Genomic DNA, 23,027 nt, shown 5'->3' with positions numbered 1-23,027 from the left:
TTTTTGAGGGAGTTCAAAAAATCCATCATTTTTTTAGTTGCGGTGGCTAGCGTGACCCACGACTTTTATTATGTCAACTAGAAGGATCTTTGTAACTTCCTCATAGATATACGGGTTTAGTTTGATCTTCTTGCCCCTAGTATACAGGGTTAAGTTTACAATGGCTTCACAAAACAGATAGATCTTGATAACTTTAAGATCTTCCATCCATTTTACTATTTTTAGATTATTCTGAAGATAAGTTAGACGGTGTCGTACTAGTGCGCATTCGAGATGTGGAATCCACCAAAAAGATATGCTGAACATGGGACTAATGAAGAGGTACGTCCAGATGCTTTCATTTATCTTTACAACTTGAAAACTTGTAGCATTACAAGAGCTTTGGAAACAGGACATGAAATGCATGCTGAAATAATTCAAAGGGGATTTGAAAGGGGAGTTCTTTGTGGGAAACATGCTGGTAGAAATGTATATCAGATGTGGCTTTCATGGAGATGCTGCCAAGTTTTTGACAGGCTACCAGTTTGAGACACAGTTTCTTAGACTGCGAAGCTTTCAGGATATGTAGAATGTGGGAAAAGGATTGCTATTTTTCTGTTTCTCTGAAAAAGCCAAAGAGGGAATGAAGGAGGGACTGAAGAAAATGGGAAGAAATCACATACACTTTGCCTCAGGGCTACCTAAGGAGGATGGTGTTATAAGTGAGATGAGAGCTCATTGTGAAGTTCTGATATATTTAAATGTTGAGCAAGCTTTGACAGTATTTCAGATGGGATGGAGGTTTATATTTCTGAGAATGGAGTGATTCTTACGGAGGGCTTCGGTGGCATTGTGCCACCAAATTATTTTGCAAGAGTTGCAAGCTTCAAAGATGGGAAAGTTATACCTATTGGTCCTTGAAGCATAGCACTGTACAGTAAACTAGATGCAGTGAAGTTAAGATTCATAGACCTCAGAAATCAAAGGTACTGAAACCTACACAAACAAGCATGTGTTTTTCTTTCGACTGAGGGATTCCATCAAACGTGCAACAAAATGGACTTTGCATAAGAGCCTTTTTGGCAAAGGCCAATAATATATCCATATTGGACCAAAATGTTCTAGGCCATACGTCTCAACCTTTAACAAGCGTTTTGCGACACAGAGCATCAGAATTAAATATTCCTATTCGTAATGATGGCTATGCTGCCGTTAAGGATTTGCTAAATCTTCATGTCAAGATTAAAACTGGCTTGCCTTTGAGTGTTTTTACGGTGGATGATGTTCTGAAGGCAGTAGAGCGTGATAACAAACAGCGTTTTGGATTGATGACAGAAAATGACATCCTTTATATAAGGGCCAATCAAGGTCACAGCATGAAGATCAAGTTATTGAAGCGAGTGTTTTCCGCCAATGAGATCCCAGTTTGTGTGCATGGTACCTTTATGAAGAATCTTGAACCGATAATTTTGAACCGATAATGAAGGAGGGAGTCGTGATGTGGATCAGGTTTTTTTTAGACATTGTGCTGGTAATAATAGAGGGGGGGGTTTTTTCGATCGATCAGAAAATTGGGGAAAAAATGCGATGTGCAGAATTCAAGCGCAAGGAAAGACAGGAAAGGTGCTTTGTCTCATCGAATTTTCGGAATCTGAATCTCCTTGAGAAGCATATCAGACCAGCGGGATAATTGGAGGGCGGAGCTAGGCTGAAGGAGAATGACACTAGGTTGCTTTTGCACAGCCTATTAAAGAATGCTCCATGGCGGCTCTGTTCTCTTCCCGCCAGCTCCTGCCGTATCATCCGATGAGTGTGTTTGTTTTGCTGCTACGAATTGATCTGAAATGCTCAATGTAACCTTGCTTTGATCTGGGCGCAATAGTATAGACGTTGATAACTGAGCTTGAAGTTTATTGATACAGAGCAGTTTCAAAGGCTACGGGATGTCAAACAGCTTGGCATGTGCCATATGGTTTTTCTAGGTGCAGTGCATACTAGATTTGAACATTCACTTGGTGTATACTGGCTAGCTGGGCAGGATGTGCAACGTCTTTCTCAATATCAGGGAGACGAACTTGGGATTGAGCGCTCAGACATAGTTACAGTAAGGCTAGCAGGCCTTCTGCATGATGTGGGGCATGGCCCTTTCAGTCATGTTTTTGAGAACGAGTTTCTGCCACGTGTATTACCTGGGGTGTAAAGTGGAGTCATGAGAATATGTCTCGTGCAATGGTGGATTATATTGTGGACCAACATAATATTGACATTGTTGTTGGTGGATCTTTCTTATCAAAAATAACACAAAACATGCTGGGATTGATTGCATTGAAGTACCCTGGAATCCTGTATTGAGCTTTACAAATGGTAAAGAGCTTTTGCATTTTCAAAAGACTGCATCTATACCTGGAAAAGGGCTGCTAGCTCAACTGGTCACTGTTATAATAGTGACAACAGCTTTGTACAAAGGTTCTGGACTGAATGCCGGCAGAATCAGAGGATGATGTCTGACTATCAATAACAGAAAATTTTTTATAGTATGCATGTATTTTTTTAAATCGACTTTAGTACAATTCTATGAATCAGTTTCCTTGATACCTTGATTCAAACACAAAGCTTGAAGACAGATTGATTATGCATATGTTCAACTCCTATGAACTGAAAGCAACCAGACATTGAAGGATGAATTCTATGCTTAGCTGAAACTTGCTTTTGATCTTATCATTGCTGCATAGATGAGGTCTCAATGAAAGTTTGACGGATCTATTATTGTACACAGATTCTTTCATCTTCGCATCAATGACTGCTGCGTCAAGTACTTCAACAGAGGATCTAAAGCAGATTTTGCAGAATATGTCCATGTATATGCAGCTCCAAAATCAGCAGACACAATTGTATATGCAGCAACAGCAACAATTGCATCAACAGTAGTTGTCTCAGCAAAGGCAACTCTATTCGGAGCAGGAGAATGCAAACAGCGCGACTAAGGCTATTGAAGCAGTTGAGAATGAGAAGAAGCTATTTGATGGCCGTAATGTTTTAGAATATTTGAAGACATATGAGATCAAGATGGGGTTTTTTGGAGTTCCAGCTGGACTTATGAGTAAGTACTTCCTTCGTCTTGTCACACCCGCTTTGAGGGCAAAAGTGACTGATCTTTTTATTCAAAATACACATTGGCAAGATTTTAAGAAGGCCCTGAAAGAAGAATATTTTCTTGAGGACTTTGGTATGGCTACTCGACGGTCATTCCGAGAGTGGATCTACATGCCAAACAAAGGTCTAGCTACTTCGGAGTTGATTCGAGAATTCGAAGAGAGGTATAGTCAGCTTGATGCCATTGAACAAAGAGCATTGGATGTTGAAAAAGTTGAGCTTTTCTTGCAAGCTGCAGATCCTGCTCTTCAGGAAGAGTTGGGTGAGCTTCTTGAGGATCGCACGAAGCCTATGGGACTTAAAACGGATTGGCAGGATGCCCAGGATGCAGTCTCGACTTTGACCAAGAGGAGGATATGGAAGACCCGCCTACAGAATGGTTCCATGACATTGACACCATCATCTGCTCCTATGCCTGCTTCTATCCCTGTTATTTCTTCTCCTCCTCAGCCAGTTTCTTGGCCTATGCCAGTGCCTATTGTTTCCACTCCACCTATTCCTTCTATTCCACGACCGATGCCTGCACCTTCTGCTCCAAAACCATCCGCTCCATCGGTGCCTACCTCTCTTGATGACATAATCAAAGTTATAACGGATTTGACACTGGAGTCAGTTAAAGCGGAGTTGGTGGGCAAGTTGAAAGAGCAGTTTGCTTCGACTGCGCCTACTACTTCTTCTAGTGCTCCTACTGCACCTAGGAGTGCTCCTAGTGCACCTAGGAGAGATCGGAGATGTATTTGGTGCGATAATACGGACCATTAACATTGCAGGGATTGTGAATCTTTTCAGGATGCAAGGAGGAAGAATTTGGTATATTGGGGACAAGATCGTAAGATTTGGTTGACTGAAACAGGAGCTCCACTTGCTACCAACTTTGGTAAAGGTGGAATGAAGAAGTTAGTGGATGACATGGCTGCGCGTACTTCTTATGTGACAGCTAGAGGTGATGCTTCTGCATATGGAGTCCAGATTGAGAAGGGATCAGAGACTCAGTCAGCACTATGGACTTATGCTATGGAGACTGCAAACAAGGGAAAAATTCAGCAAACTGTTTTGACTAGTGCAGGCTCTAGCATCAGATCAGAGACAGGTTGGGATTCGCCTGTTGACAGGTACTCTATTTATGCTTATTTGGCTAAGTCTCAGGGAGCAGATGTACTTGTTGAGGAGAAGCGTAAGAGGGATGAAGAAAATCCAAGCGCAGCTAAGAAGACTAGAGGGGGTGAGTTTGTTACACCACCTACTGCAGGGCCATCTTTGAGACCAGGGCCAGATCGACAGATGGAAGATGCTCAAAAGAGAGAAAAGAGGCAAGAGCCTAGAGAGAGAAAACAGCCAGGGTTTAGATTGATGTCCGATATTGAGACATCTACGGACATGAAGAAAATCTTTAATGACAAGATACTTGGCAATGAGGTGACTTTCACTATTTCTGAGGTTTTGGGCATCTCGAAAAGAGAGTTTCAAGATCAGTTTCAGGAGGTCCTGAAGAGGAAGAGACATGCATTCCCTACTACTGATACACAGGGAGTTTTGATTGGGGAGTTGGATGAGGATGAGGATGAGGTTATGGTTGAGAATGCTTCTGTTTTTCCACAGATAGAGAAGAGGGTTCAGCCTATGCATTATGCTGAAACTGATGAGCCTGTCTTGATACCGCGTAGTCACTTTTCGCGGAGTCATTGGGCTAGGGCAACTACAGAGATGATGGTAAAGATTGGAGAGAAACAGGTGCCTTATGTTGCATTGGTGGATCATGGTTCAGAGATTAATCTCATAGTTCATGGAGTTTATGAGAGTAACAGATGGCCTATGGATGTAGAGCATGGGTGGCGTATGAGAGCCGCCAATAACACTACAGGTGATTTGTATGCTACATGTCCTAGTGTCAGGGTTTCTATTGGTGATGTAGAGGAGGCTTTCCATTTCTTTGTGCAGGATTCATGCTCTTATCCCATAATTCTTGGACAGCCATTCATCACAGAGATACGCATGGAAACAAAGGTAATGGATGATGAATCTACTTATGCACGGATTCGCAGTAAAGATGGTATGAGAGCAGTTCAGTTTATGACTGTGTGTGTGAACCATGTTAGAAACAGGGATACTCTCAGAGATGCACCTTTGCCCACTGTGAGGGATTCGGGTTTTCATTAGGTACCGCCGTTTCGTGAGACGACGGTGGTACAGAGCAGAGGAGATTGGAGTTCTCACCTCCTGGCAGCAGTGTTTTCTCCTCCGGTTTTGTTGGGATTTCAGCAAACAGTTCGATGAGCTATCAGAAGATTTCTAGGTTGCCTAGAGCTGCCAGGTAGTATATATGCAAGAAGGAGAAAATTTTAAAATATGCAGGAATTTTGGAGGATGATAAGCACATAGATGGGATGTATGACAGTATGATTTATGCAGATATGATGGAAGAGATGGAAGATATACTGAAAACTGATATGCAGAATTATCACAGTAATGTATTAGTGCAGTCCCTGGACATGTTTCATGAAATTGCAGATTTTGTGTCACAGATTGAGTCAGAGGCTGAGGTGGCTCAGCAAAAAGTGTTGAGTGCTGAAGAAATTCAGCAAACAGAGTTTCCAGCTGGTTATGATCAGCTTTCAGAGACAGAGGGCTGAAAACTTTCAGCCAACAGAGTTTACTGCTGAAATATTTCAGCATTCAGAGTTTAGGGTTGTTCCTATGCAGTCCATAGAGTAGAGGGCTGAGGATATTCAGCCATTGGAGTGCAGAATTGCTGATTTACAGCAAGATTTGAGTAATGCAGAAGAGCATAAAGAAGCCAGGGTTGACACGAAATACAAAACTGTGGATAAGACGGTGAAGCCGGTAGCTGTACCGCTTCCACCTGACAGTGATCAGCAAATAGAGAGGGCTGCTAAACAGCCAATTTTGAGGAATCCGGAGTATATTGGTCATAAATTTTCAGCAGAGACTCTTGCTGAATTGAAAATTGAAAATGGTGATTTTTTGTTACCCATAGAGAAGCAATGCTTTCAGGAGATGCTTGAGCGACATGGAAGGGGATTTGCTTTTTTCCCGCATGAGATTGGATGTGTGAATCCTGATATTGTTGCTCCTATGGTCATTTTTACTATTTCTCATATTCCATGGAATCTCCGACCTATTCCAGTGCCTAAAGCACACCTGCCAAAGCTGATTGATTTATTGAATGAGAAAATTAGGATGGGAATTCTTGAGCCTTCATCTGCACCATACTCAAACAGGTGGTTTACAGTTCCAAAGAAGAATGGTACTCTCCGATTTATTCAGGACATGCAGCCAGTGAACAGAGTTACTATTAGGAATGTTGGTATAGGTCCAGTTGTGGATGAGTTTGCAGAAGCATTTGCTGGACGTGCCATCTATTCTTTAGGTGATTTGTATTCGGGATATGATCAGTTTCAGCTGGCTTTGGAAAGCAGGGACATAACCACCATGAGAACTCCTATTGGGCTTGTCAGGATGTGTACCTTGCCTCAAGGTGCCACTAATTCTGTTGCGCATATGATGAATGCAATGCATAAGGTCCTTCAAGATTACATACCTCAGCTTACTATGCCTTTCTTGGATGATGTGCCCATTAAGGGGTGTGCAGAAGAAGAGAAAAATGAGAGTCTAAATGAGCAGGGATGCAAATACTTTGTGGCTGATCATATTTCAGCATGTGAGAAGTTTTTGGCCAGGTTAGAAGAAGTGAACTTGACACTTTCAGGGCAAAAATCTGTTTTTGGAGTGAATGAGGTTGTCATTGTTGGACATATGTGTGGATATTATGGCAGGAAACCTTCACCTGAGAAGGTGAATGCTATAGGCAAGATTGCGGAGTATTGTTCTACCACTTCAGAGGTACGGAGATTCATTGGAGCTTGTGTGTTTTATATGATTTGGATACCTCATTTTGCACACATAGCAGATTGTTTATATCAACTGCTTCGAAAGGGGCAAAAATTCTATTGGGATGAGAGCCACACTAGAGCCATGCGGAAATTGAAGAAGTTATTGCAGAATGCTTCTACTCTCAGGAAAGCAGATTATAATTGTGGAAAGCCTATTGTATTGACAGTTGACACTAGTCCAATTGGCATAGGTTGGGCTGTGGGTCAAGATGATGCAGATGGAAACATGTATGTTATTCGGTTTGGGGCGAAAGTCCTAAACGAGAGACAGAGGAGATATCCGCAAATCAAGAGGGAGTTACTGGGGATTGTTACGACTCTCAAATGTGACAAGGAGTACTTTATTGGAGCTTCAATTGTGGTAGAAACAGATTGCTTGCCATTGATTGGTATGATTACGAGTTGCTCTACTCCGGATATAGCCATGTTGAGATGGATTGCATACATCAAGTCATTAAATCCAGAATTTAAACACATAGCAGGGAAGGATAATCCAGTGGGTGGCAGATATGTTGTCTAGAGCCAGATATGATGATGAGGAGACTCTACTTGCAAAAGAGGATGATGCAGAAATTTCAGCCACTATGGTTGATCATGTTTGTCATGTCTATGATATTGTGGCTTTCATAGAAGAACTCTATGTTGGAGATTGGTTGCAGATTGGCAAGTACCTTAGTACACTAAGCAAAAGAGATGAATGGACAGATGAAGAGTTCAAGAAGATCAGAAGGAAAGCCTATGGTTATTTTCTCAAGGACGGATTTCTTTGGAAGCATCCGAAGAAAAGAGGCGGATTACCTTTGCGGATTGTCTGCGATAGAGAGACACAGTTACAGGTGATGAGGGAGTTTCATGAGAGTCCTTGGGCTGGTCATAGAGGAGTGTGGGCTATTTATGAGAAAATCAAGGAGAAATATTGGTGGAAAGGCATGTATAGAGATGTTTCTCACTTTGTTGAGACTTGCAGAGACTGTCAGATGTATTCGCTAGTGCATCATCGAGATGAGCTTCATCCGACCTATCTGCTATGCATTCATTATAAGTGGGTAGTTGATTTGGTTACTATGCCTATGGGTCTATGGCAGATGAGATACATTGTTTTGGCTAGAGAGGATCTTACCAATCATGTTGAGGGCAGATCTTTGAGAACGAAGACCACTAGTGCAGTTTGTAAGTTCTTATTGGAGGAAATTTTCTGCAGGTATGGTTGTGTGGGTAAGATCACTGCGGATCGTGGTGAATTGGATGCAGATGAAGCTAGGGAGTTTTTCTCTCAGCTAGGAATCAAGTTGGCTCTAACTACAGCATATAATCCAGAGGGAAATGGAAAGAGTGAAAGAGGGCATCCGCCGATAGTGAAAGCATTAGCCAAAGCATGTAGAGGACAGATTGGAGAATGGCCGAGACTTTTACCATTTGCTTTGTGGGCTGATCGTACGACTCACAGTGTTACCACAGGATATATGCCTGCAGAGTTGATGTATGGTCAGAAACCTGTTATGCCGACTGAGACTTGTGCTTTAACTTGGTCAGTTTTACCTTGGCAGGAGGATTTGACGAGAGAAAAGCTCTTAGCTCTTCGGATTTGGCAGTTGGAGAGAAGACCAGAGGATATTCAGCTAGCTATTGACAGGTTGAAGGTTGCTAGACTAAAAAATAAGGACAGGTTTGACAGCAGGCATCGTTTGCAGCCTAGAGCAATAGAAGAGGGAGATTGGGTATTAGTCTTTGATAGCAGCCTTGAAAATCAGCATACTGCACTTCGGAAGATGGTGAAAAGATGGTTTGGGCCGTACATAGTCAGACATGTTTTTGATAATGCAACATATGAGTTGACAGAATTGGATGGGATAGTGCTTAGAGTGCCTATTGCTGGAAAAAGAATCAAGATTTTCAAGAAAAGAGATGATGAAGATTATGCATTGGAAGAATTTGCAAGAGAAGAGCAACGAGAAGAAACTCCAATGGAAGAGACAGATGATATGACAGATAATCTTGTTGATATACCGGAAATGTATAATGAAGAGATTGATCTGTTTGTGGATCTTGATGATAACGATCATGGGTAGTTGGCCCATCCGGAGGATGCGCAGGATTAGAGGGGGTGGATGTCGTACTACTGCGCATCCGAGATGTGGAATCCACCAAAAAGCTATGCTGAACATGGGACTAATGAAGAGGTACGTCCAGATGCTTTCATTTATCTTTACAACTTGAAAACTTGTAGCATTACAGGAGCTTTGGAAACAGGACATGAAATGCATGCTCAAATAATTCAAAGGGGATTTGAAAGGGGAGTTCCTTGTGGGAAACATGCTAGTAGAAATGTATATCAGATGTGGCTTTCATGGAGATGCTGCCAAGTTTTTGACAGGCTACCAGTTTGAGACACAGTTTCTTAGACTGCGAAGCTTTCAGGATATGTAGAATGTGGGAAAAGGATTGCTATTTTTCTGTTTCTCTGAAAAAGCCAAAGAGGGAATGAAGGAGGGCCTGAAGAAAATGGGAAGAAATCGCATACACTTTGCCTCAGGGCTACCTAAGGAGGATGGTGTTATAAGTGAGATGAGAGCTCATTGTGAAGTTCTGATATATTTAAATGTTGAGCAAGCTTTGAAAGTATTTCAGATGGGATGGAGGTTTATATTTCTGAGAATGGAGTGATTCTTACGGAGGGCTTCGGTGGCATTGTGCCACCAAATTATTTTGCAAGAGTTGCAAGCTTCAAAGATGGGAAAGTTATACCTATTGGTCCTTGAAGCATAGCACTGTACAGTAAACTGGATGCAGTGAAGTTAAGATTCATAGACCTCAGAAATCAAAGGTGCTGAAACCTACACAAACAAGCATGTGTTTTTCTTTCGACTGAGGGATTCCATCAAACGTGCAACAAAATGGACTTTGCATAAGAGCCTTTTTGGCAAAGGCCAATAATATATCCATATTGGACCAAAATATTCTAAGCCATATGTCTCAACCTTTAACAAGCATTTTGCGACACAGAGCATCAGAATTAAATATTCCTATTCGTAATGATGGCTATGTTGCCATTAAGGATTTGCTAAATCTTCATGTCAAGATTAAAACTGGCTTGCTTCTGAGTGTTTTTACGGTGGATGATGTTCTGAAGGCAGTAGAGCGTGATAACAAACAGCGTTTTGGATTGATGACAGAAAATGACATCCTTTATATAAGGGCCAATCAAGGTCACAGCATGAAGATCAAGTTATTGAAGCGAGTGTTTTCCGCCAATGAGATCCCAGTTTGTGTGCATGGTACCTTTATGAAGAATCTTGAACCGATAATGAAGGAGGGAGTCGTAATGTGGATCAGGTTTTTTTTTAGACATTGTGCTGGTAATAATAGAGGGGGGGGTTTTTTTCGATCGATCAGAAAATTGGGGAAAAAACGTGATGTGCAGAATTCAGGCGCAAGGAAAGACAGGAAAGGTGCTTTGTCTCATCGAATTTTCGGAATCTGAATCTCCCTGAGAAGCATATCAAACCAGGGGGATAATTGGAGGGCGGAGCTAGGCTGAAGGAGAATGACACTGGGTTACTTTTGCACAGCCTATTAAAGAATGCTCCATGGCGGCTCTGTTCTCTTCCCGCCAGCTCCTGCCGTATCATCCGATGAGTGTGTTTGTTTTGCTGCTACGAATTGATCTGAAATGCTCAATGTAACCTTGCTTTGATCTGGGCGCAATAGTATAGACGTTGATAACTGAGCTTGAAGTTTATTGATACAGAGCAGTTTCAAAGGCTACGGGATGTCAAACAGCTTGGCATGTGCCATATGGTTTTTCCAAGTGCAGTGCATACTAGATTTGAACATTCACTTGGTGTATACTGGCTAGCTGGGCAGGATGTGCAACGTCTTTCTCAATATCAGGGAGACGAACTTGGGATTGAGCGCTCAGACATAGTTACAGTAAGGCTAGCAGGCCTTCTGCATGATGTGGGGCATGGCCCTTTCAGTCATGTTTTTGAGAACGAGTTTCTGCCACGTGTATTACCTGGGGTGTAAAGTGGAGTCATGAGAATATGTCTCGTGCAATGGTGGATTATATTGTGGACCAACATAATATTGACATTGTTGTTGGTGGATCTTTCTTATCAAAAATAACACAAAACATGCTGGGATTGATTGCATTGAAGTACCCTGGAATCCTGTATTGAGCTTTACAAATGGTAAAGAGCTTTTGCATTTTCAAAAGACTGCATCTATACCTGGAAAAGGGCTGCTAGCTCAACTGGTCACTGTTATAATAGTGACAACAGCTTTGTACAAAGGTTCTGGACTGAATGCCGGCAGAATCAGAGGATGATGTCTGACTATCAATAACAGAAAATTTTTGATAGTATGCATGTATTTTTTTAAATCGACTTTAGTACAATTCTATGAATCAGTTTCCTTGATACCTTGATTCAAACACAAAGCTTGAAGACAGATTGATTATGCATATGTTCAACTCCTATGAACTGAAAGCAACCAGACATTGAAGGATGAATTCTATGCTTAGCTGAAACTTGCTTTTGATCTTATCATTGCTGCATAGATGAGGTCTCAATGAAAGTTTGACGGATCTATTATTGTACACAGATTCTTTCATCTTCGTATCTTTGCTGATCTTCTATCTAGAAATTAGTCAAGGTCTTCTGTAGACACGACTTTGCTTTGCTTTGACAAATCCTTCGACAACAGCTTGCATCGATATAGTAGTATCCTCTGCTAATCATCCACCGTCTTTCACGATATAGAGCCGAGGGTTGTACAACTGATCTAGTATCTGCATCATCTGATTCCTCCAAGCAAGATTGGATGAATGCATAGCTGACATAAAAAATACTCAAAAGATCAAGAATCGTTTCCAAGATTCGTTATTCTCCCATAATTCAAAAATGTACATTAACAAAGAGAAAAAAACATGTCCTAGGCTATATTTACCATCTAAGAAAAAAATTTCTTAAGCTTACATTGTATTCTATTTTAACAAGTGCTCTAATAGCAACTGTGAGGTGTCCGCCAAGTCTCAATCCAAGGCGCACCTTTTAGTAGTCCAGCAATAGGCTTTCCAAAATAACCCCGCCCAGCACTCCCTTGGAGTATCATAGGGTGTTACTTAGGCCCTCGTTTGTTTACATCACAACGGAAGAGTTTCGATCAAATCCGCTTGGATCAACTTGAATTTATGGGTTCCTCAAATCAAGCAAGTCTCCTAACATCCACCTAGCTTCAGTAATTTCGAGTTCCCACTTCTTACAGCATTACTGGAACTGAAGCGGACTTGTCATTGCACTTGGTTCAAAGAGAATGGGAGATGGAGCGGAGTGCGATACGTCAACCCTCATGCCCATAAGGCAAAATCCCATTCCATCCCCCTAAAACAATCCAAGTTAGTTCTATCTAACGACTAGTTGGTCAATTTATCGTCTTCCTATTTCTATCACCGATTTAGAAAACCTCCTAGCTAACTGAGACCACCCTACCCTTGGAGGACCTATCGAGATCACGCCCACCCACTTTCCTTTGATGATAATATCATCTTTAGTTTTTTAATTATCTATACCACATTTATTGAAACACATATAACTAGCTTCCTTAATTAGTCCGGTAAATCATAGGTTCCTTCACGTAATTTATTTCACGGACACGCATACAATTTAAACAATCCTTGAATAGAAAAAAAAATCATTTATTATATTGGAAGTTTATTATAATTTCTATATTTTCGATCCTACTGAAGATATATAGAATTCCATGAGGGTATTCTGTCTACCAAGATTCCTCCCTTGTAACTAGTATTAGGGTTCCAGGATCCCATCCTGGGTCGCAAAAGGACTCGTCAAATTCTAGGAGTAATGCAGAATTAAGGCCAGAGCCCGCCTTTGGCATCCACATTTCCTACTGCTCGAGACTATTCCTATGGATATACATTTCCGCTACAGAGCCAGTCTAAGCCTCTCAAAGTGATAAATCATGACCCCCTTCGAGTAGGCTCTCACAGCTAGCTTGGGGGTAGCATAGCACGATCTTTCATTTATCTTGTTTATCAATTTATTTAATCAGAGATCTAGATTCTAGCAAACACAAACAATCCTTTCAAACAATGACAATCACACCATCGTGCAATCCACAACTTCACATAGCCAAGGTAGATCCTTAACCCAAGGTAACCTTACATTGTAATGATGATTCTTCTTCCCATAAAGAAGTGTTGAGTACAAATCTTTCAATGTTGTTAAGCAAGACACGATTTTCCTGTTTAGGGCTAACTTACCCAATATAAGCGAATTTCCTTTAGTTGGTACTTAGAAAAATATTACGATAATAATTTAACGAGATGATTTACAACATTCTTTAAATAGACTTTCACTTTTTAAGTGTTAATCAACTCCCAGCCATTGTTATATTTGGCAATAAATATATAAAGTTATTTTACTAATCTCGAGTGCACATAATGTCCTTTACTCATTTCATGCAATAACCTCCTGCAACTATTTTCATCATATTTCTAAGAATTATAATCTCGATTAATCTATCTACAAATCATAGGTAGCAGTTAACTGTTTGTGCATGTGTATTAGTACGCTCTTTAGATGAAACTGATTTCTCATGTAAGTGCAAGTGTAAATACAAAAGCTAACATTTTATGTACTTAATTTCAAAAAAAATATTATTTTATGTTGTGATATGAAAATAATAGCCTATTTTTGAGTTGTGAACAACCTGGTTTGGTACGATGTCATATTGAAAATTTCATCTTTGCTTGCGCTTGTGTTCATGATACCTGATGTTCTGTTGGTAGTGGTAATTCTGGCAACCTCGAGCACTCCCGTATCTTTGGCAATACTTGTTCTTTGACTAGTTGCAATGGATTTCATGGTCTTTCTGCCTCGTTGCTTTGGAGCCATCATTTGCGAGCGAGTTTAAGAGATAGAGAAGGTGGAATGAATTCGGGATGGGAGAGCATGAGAGCAGCTTGCCGAGTTGAAGACCGAGACAGGGGGAGGTTGAGTTAATTCGTTTTCTCTCTAAACCCCTTTCTCACAATCTTTCGATCCTCAAGTTTTTTTTTGCTCGAGATCTTCTATATTTAATGATTTTATAGTTCTTCAAGTCCATTTTGCAAGAAGTCGAGAAGATTTTAAATCAAAGTCGGGATGTCACACATTACTTTGTTGAAAAATAAATTAAATGCTTTGTTGAAAAATAAATTAAATACTCAAAATTCTCTTTTTGATGAGATAAAATGTACATTATCATTGAAACAAATTTGAAGAGGTTGGATTCTTTTGGATGAGTGCTTAAGCACATCAACATTTTTGTTTTAACTTAAAATCATAAGTAAAGTAAATAGGGCAGACCTATCGTTCTTATTAAGATAGGGGGAAGGCGATAAATGTTATGAGCTTGAAAATCCTAGAAATTTTTTAGGGAAAGAGAAGACCAAAGGAATGTTGAAAGTTTGCCTACTAGGATAAATCATGATTGTGATTTCAATCTTACTTGTGAATTCAATAGTGTATACAAAGGATTGTTTGATGCACTAGGAAAGAACTATTTGTGTTGCAAAGCTTTAGGATTCTAATTGAATCTAAATGCAATAGGTTATAAGGAAGGATTGCACTAGAATTCCCCCAAGGCTAGTTGTGAAACCATACACCAAGGGGGTTAGTTTTACTGCCTTGAAGAACTGAGGGACTGACCTCGATGGCGAGAGGTCACTCAGTAGAAAAAGCATTAGGTAGAGATGGTAAAGGTGGCAAGGGAGCTTTGGATAGTAAATCCCATATTCACTTTGAAGCTTCCTAACCCCTATGTGACTCAGGATGATGGACTTCCTGAGAGACCTCTTACTAGTTAAGGGTAGAAATCTTGGTGGAAATTAAACCTTTGGGTTGTTAGTTCCATATGGGTGGAATGAGAAATTATAATAAGATCCATCAAGATGAATGAATATTTTTTAGTGAATGATTATTTTCTTGGTGGAAATTAAACCTTCGAGTTGTTAGTTTCATATGGGTGGAAGGAGAAATTATAATAAGATCCATCAAGATGAGTAAAGATTGTTTAGTAAAATACTATTTTCTTCTCTTTGAATGTTCTGATTTTAAGTTAGATGAACCAAACTAGTACCCTCAAAGGTTAATTAAGAAAGATGCATTTAAGTGTGGAAATATAAGCGTGATATGTGATTAGATAACTAAAGCTGATCTAGTGAGGAAAGCAGGAGGGTGATATCCAAAATGGATCCATCCCAAGGCGACAGGGTGGTCTCACTGAGCTGAGAGCTTCTTCAAAACAATGCATTAATAAAAAATTAAGCATTGGACTAGTAGGGTAAATAAAACCCTGAATCCATGTCATTTTAGGGGGACAAAGACAATGCTCAATGGACAGAAGGATTGATATACTACACTCGCCCTTGTTTCTCATTCTCTTTGAACCAAGTGCAATATGGGTTTCCTTTGGTTTGAGTGATCTAGCATAATCAGATGCTCAAAGGATGACCCTAGATGAACTGATAGGTGGCCTTAGTCAAGTCAAGAAACCTGGATTCAGGTCAATCCTTAGGGTTACAACTAGAACCTTTTGTTGGAAAATGGACTTGATAAATACTTTGTGAAAATCTCATGTTATTCAAAGGAGTACTAGGTGGTATCACTTGGGAAAATCTCTTGATGGACCACTAAGTAGTGTCATTGAGGGATCCTTAGTCGAGCACATTATAGGATTAGATCAAGAGCTAGGGAGTAGAGGTGGTGGATTGAGGACCACTGCATGGATCATGGAGCCATGATCAAGCTTTTGATTCACGGCATTGAGGATAAGGTAAGGCAATGAGCTCATTACACCCTTATGGATTCGTTTGTACTTGCTTTCACGTGGTTTGAGAGAAGGATGGATAGATTGATGAGCATGAGAGTATCGACTATACGAGAGATAGCCATTGCCAAAACATGAGAGGCATTTGAAACAATAGGCATTCCATAGCATCATCTTGAGAAAGATGACATTTTGGTTTCGTTTTGTCAAGATATGAAGGAATTTCTTATGATGGCATACATTCTCTTTATCATGTATTAGAATAGAACCTCTGCTTTGAAATGATATTGGAACATGTTCTCAAAACAGATTAGGAGCAACTTCAAAATGGGTGTGACATAGGATAGGACAGATAGAATAGGAGAGATTTAATGAATATCGGTTAACAATTTTTTTTTTTGAGGTAGATTAGTAGGTTAGTATAACCTTAGGAACAAACGATAGATAATAAGAACAAAATTTAAAAAAATATAACTTTTGGTCTTTGTTTTACACTATGGGAAGAGTAAAGAGCCTACTTGTGAGCTCGAAGTAGAGGGCTTGCCACCTCTATCATCTTGGCCTAAGGCAAAGGGCTTTGCTATACTTGTTTTCATCTCAGCCATCGTCGTTGGTCTCATGACTACTACTCCCAATTCGGATAGAGCCCTACAATGCTAACGCTAGAGTCTCTTGGACCTTGCCCATTGAGGCTCAAAAGCTATTCCCATAGCAATCCTTATTCACACTTGATTTAATGAGAACCCATGTTTTTCAACTCAATCATGTAGGCATTTATCTTTATGACTTGGCCATAGTAGCCTTGGACCTCATAATTTATCTACACAACTCAGCCATCATTAGTTTTGACTATATAATATAGCCACACTAGATATGCAATCATTATTAATTGTCAATTTAGACCTTGATCCTATCCTCGGCCCAATTTGGGCTACCTTAATTATATGAAGTGGTCATTTTTAGGCATTGAATACATTGTTCGGCCCATAGAAGGCATGATCAATATAACTAGGCTCATTTTGGCTAGAATTATCAAGATTTGGCCCCCCACTTGCTCTTTCAACCCTCCATCTTATGCTTTTAAAATTTTACCTTATCCTCAAATCCAGTCAAACCCCTTCCTTATCCTCAAACTCAGACTACTGTGTTAGCCACTTGGACATTGACTCATTACTTGGCCTAAATGACATTGGCCACAACTACTCAACCATAGGGCCAAATACTTGGCTAGTAACAACTAGTCTTAAGCTATAGCCAATGAGTTGGCCCACCAACCTAAGCTCCCATGTGACATGACACTTTGTCCTAAAGTCTCAAACCGTAGGTCTGATCCACTTAGCCGACCCATCTCCACTTGAACAGTCACAACCAGCATCATTTAGACGATCTCAACCAACTACCCCAACTCCACTTGGACGAGCTCAATGATCACTCGAATAGCCCTAGTCATCATTCGGATGTATGGCGAAGGAAATGTACTTTCTTCCAATTGAATATTTTCTTCAATAGCAAAGCCATTGCGAGTTTGGTTTTGAGTTGAATTTTGTATGCAAATATAATTTTTTATTAAAGCACTAAGTAAACAATGGATTATTGGTGTTAGATATCTTTCTATCCGACAAAATTTGAATGGTAGCTTGTGGAGAGTCTTAGCAACATGTTCTATGCAATAGTTCATAAATAATTTGTTGACATTATCTATGCTAATCAAACCACATGTTTTTTTAAGTGAAGGTAGGATTTTTCTATATTATGAACAATATGTGGTTTCATCAAGAGAAAGTGTCTATGGATGCATTAAGGATTTACCATTGCCAAGCCTTACATCCTTGAATTGAAAGACTCCTGATGAAACAACGATAAGGAGCTTCAAACTTAGAATAATCGTAGACATTCTAAAGGCCATCACTCTTGGAAAGATATCTAGAAGAATATTCTTGTCCTAGTTAATACCGTTCCATGTCTTTGTAGCTTGTTTTAGATCAGTGTATTTATAGAGGGGACGAAGGTTTCATGACTAAGTAGAAAGATTTCCAAGGAGGATTTGGACAACGTTCTAGGTCTATCTTTTGGGAATGTGACCATAAGGGTGATTTTATATCATGCAATGCATGTCATGAGTCTTTGGCTATATCTTACAGAAATAAAGTCCCATCAATGGAATTTGAAGCACATCAACTGCATGTACTCTCATCTTTTTATCAAGTGAATGTAGGATAGTAGGGTGATCACGTGGGTAGATCAAATGTTTAAAGCCATTAGGGACTGCCGTCCCTTGGAAGAATTACCAAAAGCACCACCAAGCAATGAGGGTCTACATAGAACATATCACTGGAAGAAACTCCAATGACCTATATGCAAGGATCATGATCCATATACAAGTGTGCCTCCATAGGCATCCTCTTAGCTATTCTCTCTACCAACAAAGAAGGCATAATTTTGATGAGAAGACAAGCTTCTATAATGGTGAAAGCTCATTCATCAACCAAGCCATAATTTCAGCAAACCTTGCTTTGAGTCCCATGAACCACTTCATCATTACTTATTTGACATCAATTGGCTATCCCACCTTAACAGCCTCCTTAAGTCTCTTGAACTCATCGTATTCATACAAATTCACTTGCATCCACATAACTTTGTCAAGGCATGGAAGATAATAAAGTAGTTTTTTTCATCCATAGCCTAGATTAAAAAGCTAAACATATAGACACACACTATGTGTAGTACAAAAGTATCACGATCAAGGTCTCAATTCTAAAAACATAACATGGTCTCATATATAATATTGACATTATATACTTATTGTATATAGTACAAAAGGATCATGTCAACATATCAAATCCCCATTATGAGGGCTTGAAATGAGGCACGAAGGTTTTATGTATATATGGGTAATGTATGGGCTGATTGATTATTAGAGTTGCTATAATCAATGCTCTTACTCCCTTCCTTGCATTGGTCTCTACGCATGCCCTAATCACCATCCTATTTGTCTTACAAAGCAATCCATCATCTTCCCTCCTCTCAAGCTATCATCTCCATATCATATGTGCCATGTTCCTCTTATATGTATAAATAAATCATACATTATGAATAAAATAAATCATATGGTTAAACAAATTGTTAAAATCTAGGATTGTTTATAATGACACAAGACAATTATCACTAATCACTAATCACTAAGAAACAAATAAATAATTATCACTAATCACTAGAACATAATGTCCACACACTAATTCCATTCAAGTATAATAGTCACAAAGGTAGCGATGAATCCCTTCTTATCAATCTATCCTAAATATGATATGTGACCATTTTCTATCATGATTGGAGCTACTTTCTATGATATTTTTATAGAAAATATATAGACACAAATTCAAATTGATCAACAAAAATGGATGAGAGAAAGAAAATTTTCTATTACAATAGAAAGAATTGACAAAAGTGTACCTTATGATGTGGAAATGTCTTCTAAAGATGCATCTCCCATGAAAACTGAGCTCAAGACTCCTCAATGAAGTCGATTGGTCTCTAATTTTCTTTTACCATTGCATATTCCCTTTTCTATTAAGCTAAGTGATTAGAAGTTGAAGTGAGGAAAGATCAATTTGTATTTTAAAAATAGTTTGATTTCACAAACTATATTTTCTATTTTGATAGTAATTGCAAGATTTAGAGGCTCACTACAAGATATAGACCTTATAGCGACATTTAAAGCGACGAAAATACAAACAACAAAATTTGCCCCCATCGTCGCAAAAAGCGTCATTATTGACGACGCCATAGAATCGTCGCTATATGTGTCGCAAATGCGATGTATGCGTCGCAAATGTCGCTATATGCGTCGCTATATACATCACATTTGCGACGCATATAGCGACGGTTACAGAGAATTTGCAACGCTCATAGCGACGCCAATAGTGACGCGAGCAGTAAATTTGCGATGCAAATAGCGATGGTAACAGAGGAAAAAAAAATTGTGCCAGGGCAGCTATAGCACTGTGTGCTGTATGAGAGCCATACAAAATAGTATCTGCATTGCTGCATACAAAGCGTTTGCAAACAAAAAGAATGTATACTGAAATCATAAAACTGATACATGAAATAAATATATGATCGCATAAAATGCGATTGGTACAATCATGAAACGATATCACTAATACATAGAAAATGTCTACATAGATCAGGCAACTAAAAACTAAAGGTGTGTGAGCTCTAAGGATCCAAGGGCGAGCTACAAATCCTCATCCCCCGAAAGCTCGTCCCACTGCAAAGGAGCATCAAACGGATTCTGCAGAAAAAGAAACAACATATCAATCCACCATACAATAATGCATTTAAATATCTCATGGTAACTACGGACAAGAAAGATGAGTGACTTACAGGGCCCCCGCGCCTATACAATCGGTCGATCAATGCCTTAAGACCGTGCCTCTCTACATATCGAGTCTCAAGGCCTTGCGGATCGTGATTTATAACGAAGTGCTGCAAAGAAAACAAAATGCTAACTGTTAGAAATATGATTGTCAGTACAAAGAATATCTCAAAAAAACAAAAGAAAAACTTACAAAGTCCTCCAAATATGTCATGTGGCCGCCACTCCCAAGATGATGCACCGATCCGGCCTCAATTCGTGCCCTCGTCGCCTCCCGCTGCTGACTCCAACGTCCTGGCGAATTTGTAGCCTCCTCCCTCAGTCGGCGCCAGTCGTTTGCATCTAACCACTCGGGCTTTGGAGCCCCACTCTTGATTGCCTTGCGTGCGTCGGATCGTCTATGAGACATGTATGCATACATGCAATCCATCATCCAGCCCGTAGAGAATCTATCTACTGCGGCTGGCACCGGTAACTCCTCGTGCAAGGATGCTACTATGTAGTCCTTGCTCCCCTCCGGTATGTTCCTCCAATGATCCAGGACATTGTGCCGAAAAACTTGTTGACACAACTCCCTCATGCGAGCCATCACCCTTCTCCCCTCATCATTCATGATGATGGATCCTGACCTATTATCCACTAGGTATTCATAACCCCTAGGAGTCTGCCTAAGATAGGCCCTCTCCCATCTCCGTCCACGCTCCTGGGCATATCTAGGAGACCCCTGTACATCCGGTGTACCGACGGGGGTACCCTCTCCCGGAGTGCCACTCAAAGGGGTGCCACCAAAAGGAGTGCCACCAAAAGGCGTGCCATCTGTCGACGGCTGCGCAAAAGCCGGAGTAACTGGAGTGGACGTCCCCACATGTGTGACAAATCCTGGAGGTGACGCAGCTCCAGCTGAACGACGAGACGGAGACACCACGTCCGTGTCTCCACAGCAGCACCCCTTGATCCTCCTGCAATCGTAGTCCCTCCCTCTGGCCCAAGTCGCGAGCGTCGAGATCGTCTACTCGAAGCTGAAGCATCTGATCGCGCTGAAGCTGATCTAGCAGAGCGCCCTGACGAAGAACGAGACAGCTCCTGGTCTGCCATCTCTCTGAATCTCGCGAGCTGATCTGGAGACATGCGTGCCATCATGTCCTGAAACTCCTCATCGCTCATCCCTCGACTCATCCTGAAAATGTCGATACCTGCACAGATAAAAAATGATATTAGAATAATCTCTTTCTGTGAGATCCATTGCACCGACAGCTTGTAAATGGCCCCGCGAATTTCTGGAGTAAGGCATCCCGCGATCGCGATCGGTAGGACAAACTGCTACAAATGAGAAAGCATTAAGAATAATGGTCACTTCTCAAATTTCAAAATGTCCACGCTAATTAAAATCCATTCTGTTCACAAACCTGACATATCTTATGCCAATCATGGGATTTTAGCCCAGACATTTGGTCATCTTTAGAAAATGCGGACCTGAGAGAACGCATCATACCCGTCGGAGTGCGGATAGACTTGATTACTTGCTTCACAATGCGCTCTTCTTTGGTAGACAAAACCCAGGGAGCGCGATGAAGCTGCACTCCCCCTTCAGCACTCGACTGCGACCAAAGCGCCTCCATCTTACCTACCTCCTTTAAATCCATTCGTGACCCTATAGTGTCTCTCTTTCCTGTGATGTGGTCCCATAGCAAGCTGCCCACATTTTTTAAAATATGCATGGGATCCAACAAGTGGTTGACCTGTAAGTGGGTCCAATATGGCAACTCGTAGAAAACTGAGAACCGTCGCATTCCATTTGGATGTGATTCCGGGTTGTCCATTTTCAGCTCATATCAGCTTGCAGCGTCCATACGTGCTGGAGGTCGTCCAAGAAAACCTTCCCTGAGTTCATGATCCTCCGGCAAGAAAGCGGCGTGTCCTTGATAAACCATCTTCATGGTTCGTGACCTTCGGGAGTCTAACTGTGGCCCACACAATGGACATGCATGATAACCTAAGGTAACCAGACCTGTAAGGCGATCCATGACCTAGTGAATACTTGATTGAATGAAATAAAATATAGATATTACCAGCGAGAACAAAGGTCTACTTACCTGAGCACTCTCCCAATCCCGAAAAGTCATGCATCGTCCACATGAGAATGGCTCGAATGTTGGCTGACCACACCGACCATCGCACCTGCTCATATCTTGCACCGTGACCCCCTCCTCCCACAAAATCTTAAGCTCATCGACTAATGGACGAAGATACACGTCCATATTTTTTACTTTGTAGCGGCCCGGGACGAGCAAGCTAAGGATGAGATGTCCTTTCTTCGTAGAAAGCCATGGAGGGATGTTGTAGTTGACAAGCACTATAGGCCACACACTGTAAGAAGTCGAGCGCAGACCGAATGGGTTCACATCATCCATGGCGAGATCGAGCCGAAGATTCCTTGGCTCTCACGCAAAGCCTGGGAAGGTAGAGTCAATGTGGCTCCATGCGCGCGAATCTGTTGATATTCGTTGAACTCCATCCGTGGACCTATTCTGCACATGCAACGTTGTCAAGCTTGCCATGGCAGACATACGAAACATGTGGTTTATGCGGGGGATGAGCAGAAAGTGTCTGAGAACTTTTTGAGGGATGATTTGCCCTTGCAAGTCCTGTCGATACCTGTGAGCACCACACTTTGGACATGTCTCCATAGTCTCGTATTCATCTCGAAACAATATGCAGTCGTTGATACATACATGGATGTTATTGTAGTCCATGCCAAGCTTTCGTAAAACATGTCGTGT

General features: G+C 40.8%; 1 pseudogene; it reads left to right on the top strand.

The window, feature by feature from the left end:
* Positions 1 to 454: 454 nt before the first annotated feature.
* LOC148035479 (uncharacterized) lies at positions 455 to 9,949 on the top strand (annotated as a pseudogene).
* Positions 9,950 to 23,027: the final 13,078 nt, after the last annotated feature.

The sequence above is a fragment of the Lygodium microphyllum genome, chromosome 5 (genome assembly GCF_053477565.2).
Source record: "Lygodium microphyllum isolate KBCC chromosome 5, Lygodium_microphyllum_v1.1.10, whole genome shotgun sequence".
NCBI lineage: Eukaryota > Viridiplantae > Streptophyta > Polypodiopsida > Schizaeales > Lygodiaceae > Lygodium > Lygodium microphyllum.
This window is presented reverse-complemented; position numbering and strand designations above follow the sequence as displayed.